The sequence below is a fragment of the Polypterus senegalus genome, chromosome 2 (assembly GCF_016835505.1).
Source record: "Polypterus senegalus isolate Bchr_013 chromosome 2, ASM1683550v1, whole genome shotgun sequence".
NCBI lineage: Eukaryota > Metazoa > Chordata > Cladistia > Polypteriformes > Polypteridae > Polypterus > Polypterus senegalus.
Window position 1 is genome coordinate 317,045,152 of NC_053155.1, and position 7,039 is coordinate 317,052,190.

Here is a 7,039-nt window from a genome sequence, read left to right on the forward strand (position 1 = left end):
CTAAAAGTACATTGATTTTGTGCAATGATTTTATGTGACATTTTAAGTGATGTTTTTATGTGACTTTTTATGTCACCATTATTTTAAAACCTACATATATATGTTTGGTATCATTCTTTTCAGAATTGATCAAACTGTAATGTGATTGTGTTAGATTTTCAGATTCTTATTCTGTTTTTAAATTATAAACTAAAAAATATAAAGAACTCATGTCCCATGAGATGAGACTTTGTGCCAAGAGATTTAATCAGGCCTAGGGCCGGAAATAAAAGACAAAGTTTAGGACAGCTGCTGCACAGGCTTTTAAATGTTTCAAGCTCTGTGCGAGATGCCGATCACGGCAGGAGCAGCAGCAAACCAGCAGCTGATCGAGCAAAGAGGAGGTAAAAACAAAACTGTATTTGTTTCCCATTGTATCACCGTTTAAGAGGGGGTTTGGGAGGAGCGACCGCATCTCCTTGGGGTGCATTCAGCTTCCCTCTTCACAACACGAACGTCAAAGACATGAATTGGCTGCAGGCCGGTGGGGGGGATTGACAAGCAAAGTGAGCAGAGGGGAATATATATATATATATATATCCATCCATCCATCCTCTTCTGCTTATCCGAGGTCGGGTCGCGGGGGCAGCAGCTTAAGCAGAGAGGCCCAGACTTCCCTCTCCCCGGCCATTTCTTCCAGCTCTTCTGGGAGAATCCCAAGGCATTCCCAGGCCAGCCGGGAGACATAGTCCCTCCAACGTGTCCTGGGTCTTTCCCGGGGCCTCCTCCCAGTTGGACGTGCCCGGAACACCTCACCAGGGAGGCATCCAGGAGGCATCCTGATCAGATGCCTGAGCCACCTCATCTGACTCGTCTCGATGCGGAGGAGCAGCGGCTCTACTCTGAGCTCCTCCCAGATGACTGAGCTTCTCACCCTACCTTTAAGGGAAAGCCCAGACACCCTGCGGAGGAAACTCATTTCAGCCGCTTGTATTCGCGATCTCGTTCTTTTGGTCACTACCCATAGCTCATGACCATAGGTGAGGGTAGGAGCGTAGATTGACTGGTAAATTGAGAGCTTTGCCTTACGGCACAGCTCCTTTTTCACCACGACAGACCGATACAGAGCCTGCATCACTGTGGACGCCGCACCGATCCGCCTGTCGATCTCACGCTCCATTCTTCCCTCACTCATGAACAAGACCCCGAGATACTTGAACTCCTCGACTCGGGACGTTGTGGCTCGTTGGGAGGAGTACTTTGAAAACCTCCTCAATCCCACTAACATGCCTTCCAATGAGGAAGCAGAGCCTGGGGACTCTGAGGTGGTCTCTTCCATCTCTGGGACTGAAGTCACCGAGGTAGTCAAAAAACTCCTTGGTGGCAGGGTCTCGGGGTTGGATGAGATAAGCCCGGAGTTCCTCAAGGCTCTGGATGTTGTAGGACTGTCTTGGTTGACACGTCTCTACAACATCGCATGGACATCGGGAACAGTGCCTCTGGATTGGCAGACCGGGGTGGTGGTCCCCCTCTTTAAAAAGGGGGACCGGAGGGTGTGTTCCAACTACAGAGTGATCACACTCCTCAGCCTCCCTGGAAAAGTCTATTCGGGGGTTCTGGAGAGGAGGGTCCATCGGATAGTCGAACCTCGGATTCAGGAGGAACAGTGTGGTTTTCGTCCTGGTCGCGGAACAGTGGACCAGCTCTTCACCCTTAGCAGAGTCCTGGAGGGTGCATGGGAGTTTTACCAACCAGTCTACATGTGTTTTGTGGACTTGGAAAAGGCATTCGACCGTGTCCCTCGGGGAATCCTGTGGGGGGTGCTCCGGGAGTATGGGGTACCGGACCCCCTGATAAGAACTGTTCGGTCCCTGTACAACTGGTGTCAGAGCTTGGTCCGCATTGCCGAAAGTAAGTCAAGCCCGTTTCCAGTGAGAGTTGGACTCCACCAGGGCTGCCTATTGTCACCGATTCTGTTCATAACTTTTATGGGCAGAATTTCTAGGTGCAGCCAGGGTGTTGAAGGGGTCCGGTTTGGTGGACTCAGGATTGGGTCACTGCTTTTTGCAGATGATGTTGTCCTGTTTGCTTCATCAGGCCGTGATCTTCAGCTCTCTCTGGATCAGTTCACAGCTGAGTGTGAAGCAGCTGGGATGAGAATCAGCACCTCCAAATCCGAGAGCATGGTCCTCAGCCGGAAAAGGGTGGAGTGCCCTCTCATGGTTGGGGGAGAGATCCTGCCCCAAGTGGAGGAGTTCAAGTATCTCAGGGTCTTGATCACGAGTTAAGGAAGAATGGAGCGTGAGATCGACAGGCGGATCGGTGCGGCATCCACAGTGATGCGGCTCTGCATCGGTCTGTCATGGTGAAAAAGGAGCTGAGCCGTAAGGCAAAGCTCTCAATTTACCAGTCGATCTATGCTCCTACCCTCACCTATGGTCATGAGCTATGGGTAATGACCGAAAGAACGAGATCGCGAATACAAGCGGCTGAAATGAGTTTCCTCCGCAGGGTGTCTGGGCTTTCCCTTAAAGATATATATATATATATATATATATATATATATATATATATATATATATATATATATATATATATATATATATATATATATACAGTATATATATATATATATACATATATATATACATACTGTACTGCGGTGGGTTGGCGCCCTGCCCAGGATTGGTTCCTGCCTTGTGCCCTGTGTTGGCTGGGATTGACTCCGGCAGACCCCCGTGACCCTGTATTCGGATTCAGCGGGTTAGAAAATGGATGGATGGATATATATACTGTATATAACTAAAAAGTATGCACTGAAAAGTCGCATTTGCTACATAAGATCTGGTTCAACCAATGAATTTCAGAAGTCACATAATTAGTGGATTAGGGTCCACCTGTGTGCAATCAAAGTGTCACATGATGTCTGTTCTGGAGAGCCCCTGACTCTACAACACCAATAAACAGCTAAATGAAGAACAAGGAACAACACTGAGCTCAGAGACAATGTTGTGGAGAAGTAGAGATCAGGGTGGTTATGTAAAATATCTGAAACTTTGAATATCCCACCATTAAATGCATTAGTTAGATAGATAGATAGATAGATAGATAGATAGATAGATAGATAGATAGATAGATAGATAGATAGATAGATAGATAGATAGATAGATAGATAGATAGATACTTCATTAATCCCAAAGTGAAATTCACACACTCCAGCAACAGCAGCATACTGATAATAAATAATATTAAATTAAAGAGTGATAAAAATGCAGGTATAACAGACACTAACTTTGTATAATGTTAACGTTTACCCCCCCAGGTGGAATTGAAGAGTCTCATAGTGTGGGGTCTCCTCAGTCTGTCAGTGGAGCAGGATGGTGACAGCAGTCTGTCTTTCGCTGAAGCTGCTCCTCTGTCTGGAGATGATCCTGTTCAGTGGATGCAGTGGATTCTTCATGATTGACAGGAGTCTGCTCAGTGCCCGTCGCTCTGCCACGGATATCAAACTGCCCAGCTCCATGTCTACAATAGAGCCTGCCTTCCTCACCAGTTTGCCCAGGCGTGAGGCGTCCCTCTTCTTTATGCTGCCTCCCCAGCACACCACCGCGTAGAAGAGGGCTCTCACCACAACCATCTGATAGAACATCTGCAGCATCTTATTGCACATATTAAAGGATGCCATCGTCTAAGGAAATATAGTTGGCTCTGTCCTCTCTTGCACAGATCATCAGTATTGGCAGTCCAGTCCAGTTTATCATTCAGCTGCACTCCCAGGTATTTATAGGTCTGCACCCTCTGCACACACAGTCACCTCTGATGATCACGGGGTCCATGATGGGCCTGGTCATCCTAAAATCCACCACCAGCTCCTTGGTTTTGCTGGTGTTCAGGTGTGTGTGGTTAGAGTCACACCATTTAACAAAGTCGTAACTAAATGCAATGAGAAGTCAAGCAAAATGACACCTTTTGTTGGCTAACTTGCCTAAAGAAGAGGCCTTCCTGGCAGTACCCAAGGTACCCAGCAGGCCTGTGTTGCCGAACTCCCAGTCCCTTAGTGCCCTGTGGGCATATTGTAATCTATTCAGAATGACCCTAAACCTACTGCTAAAGTGACACTGGAGTGGTTGAAATTAAATACCATGGAATGGTGGAGTCAAAGCCCAGACCTCAATCCAATGGAAAAACTGTGGAATGACATGAAGATTGCTGGACACCATTGTAACCCATTGAATTTGAAGGTGTGGCCTTGAGCCAGAGGTGAAAATCTCATTGGCAAGGTGTGCTAAGCTAATGGAGACATTCGACAACAGGGTTGCAGATGAATTGCAGCATATGGGGGTTTAACAAAGTGTGAAGTTTCTAGGTTTTAATGTGAAAAATTAGGACATTGTGATTTGACCAGCATATCAAATGCAGCACTACACAGAGATGCTTTATAAGTATCTTCTTCTTCTCCTTGCGGCTGCTCCCGTTAGTGGTTGCCACAGCAGATCATCTTGTTCCATGTCTTTCTCTCCTCTTCATCTTGTTCTGTCACCCCCATCACCTGCATGCCCTCTCCCACCACATCCATAAACCTTCTCTTAGGTCTTCCTCTGTTCCTTTTTTTCTAGTAACTCTATCCTTAGTCCCTTCTCCCAGTATACCCACCATCTCTCCTCTGCACATGTCCAAACCAACACAATCTCGCCTCTCTGACTTTTTCTCCCAAATGTCCAACTTGAGCTGACCTCCCTATCTCGTACGTAACCCGGGGACTGTCTGTATAATATACAATATAACAGACTTTTATTTTATATAAATCGGTTGGATGTAAACCATTGAACCAACCAGAGTAAAATGTATGTATTGATTGACACTGTATGCAAATTCAATAGCTTATAAAATGAACCTCTATTCTTCGTTTCTCTGACCATTCTGATCATTCTGATCTTGCTGTGATGGACTGCTTCTGAAGAATGCTCCCTCCAAGGCATTTTGCAGCTTTTCTCCTGCCTGATTACTGAATTGTCCTGTTAGAGGATGTTTCTTTCTTTAATAAGATGTTCAATTTTCACCACAGTTGACCCTCTAATATACTCCTTCCTAATCCTGTCTACCCTTGTTACCTTGAGAGAAAATTGTAGCATCTTCAGCTCTGCCACTTCCAGGTCTGCCTCCTGTCTTTTCATCAGCGCCACCGTACCAAACCAAACACAGCTGATCTCATTACCATTTTTTTTAGATCTTCCCCTTCACGCTTGCAGGTACTCTTCTATCACAAATCACTCCTGCCGCTCTTCTCCACACAGTCCACCATGCCTGCACTCTTTTCTTCATCTCTCTGCCACAATACTATAACTCCAATCTTGGCATCCGTCATATACTTTCTCTAAGTCCACAAACGTGCAATGCAATTTGTTCCGACCTTCTCTGTACTCCTCCAGCATCACTTTTACACATGCCCATAGTACTGATTCAGATTTTGAGAAAAGAACTTTGATTTTAGGTCGCTGTAAATACAGTGGACCCTTGACTTACGAACTCAATTCGTTTGCGAGGGCTGGTTGAAATTCAAGTTGGTGGTAAGTCAAGACCATTTTTTCCATAAGAAATAATGGAAATACCCATAATCCATTCCGAACCTCCCACTGCAACACTTACTTAACCTTTTCATAATAAAAAAGGGTTGTATAATGTGCATAATTTACCAAAAACACCAATAATTGTTCTAATGTACTAACCAAAAAGTTATAAAAAGTGGCTAGCCTACACTGAAAAAAGTACAGTGGTACCTCGGTATACGTCCTTAATCCGTTCCAGATCCTTTGACTTATACCAAACAGGACATACACCAAACAAATTTTTTCCATAAGAAAGAAAGGGAAAATGATTAATTTGTTCCCATGAAAAAAATCCTATTGTTATTGGCATATTATACATTGATGGGGTTGTATAAAATAATTTAAACACTGCTTTATACTAAAATACATAAATACAAAAGCAATTACATGAAATAAATGAAAATTTACCCTCAATTTACTTTTTAATGACGTCTTTGTTTTTCACAATCGTAGATACCATCGTTCTCACCATACGGTATGCACCAGCCAAGTCCCGGATACACATGCCACCTTTATACTTTCAACAATCAGTTCAAATTTATGCGAAAAAACACAAAATCACGTGAAAATTCACAGAGTTATAGTGCGGGTTGTTCACTGAATACTAGCAACTGGCGTACTGACGCTCGTGGGCAGTCGTGGCTTTGTCTTGAGAGGGGTAAACAAGGGTAGTGTAGTGTTCTCTAGATTGAAGTAGCAACACACTCATAACGTTTCGAATGCTTTTTATTTTGAACCCTGTTTAACCAACTCTCCATACAGTGTGCCTTCTAAACCACAACCCTCCCTCCGACAGTCATACGTCTCAAAAGACACAGACCATAGCAATCAACACCCGAACATAAAGCAATGGACAAAAGCATCATTGAACAATCATATACAGCAGGTAGCATGCGGGTTGTTCACCGAATGCTAGCAACTGCCGTACTGACGCTCGTGGGCAGTCGTGGCTTTGTCTCGAGAGAGGTAAACAAGGGTAGCACGCAAGTCGTATTCCAGGGGCACTCTCTCCTCCGAAGGTCAAATCCAAATCAGTCCTCATGCAGCAGGCAGACACCAGATAGTCTGTACACACACACACACAGAAGACAATCCAGGACAAGAACAATAATCCATATTCCAGGAATGGGAAGACGGAACAGACGGGATACTCCAGACACAAAAAACACCCTGTATCACAGCCATTTTGTCCCCAGCAGCCCCTGCACCCTCAGAAGATGACCAATCAGAGTCAATGCAGGGACTGCTGGGAGTTGAGGTTTCATTACTCAGTAGAGCCGCTACGACAGAGAGAAAGTAAAAAAAATTTAAATTTGAACAAACAAACAATAAGAGATCTAAACCTTGAAAGCACCCCTTATGAGGAGGACCTACGAGTCACTACCTACACCAAGGCTCTGGCGGTGCTACTGAGGATTGAAACTTCAACTTCCAGCAGTCCCTGCAGTGGCTCT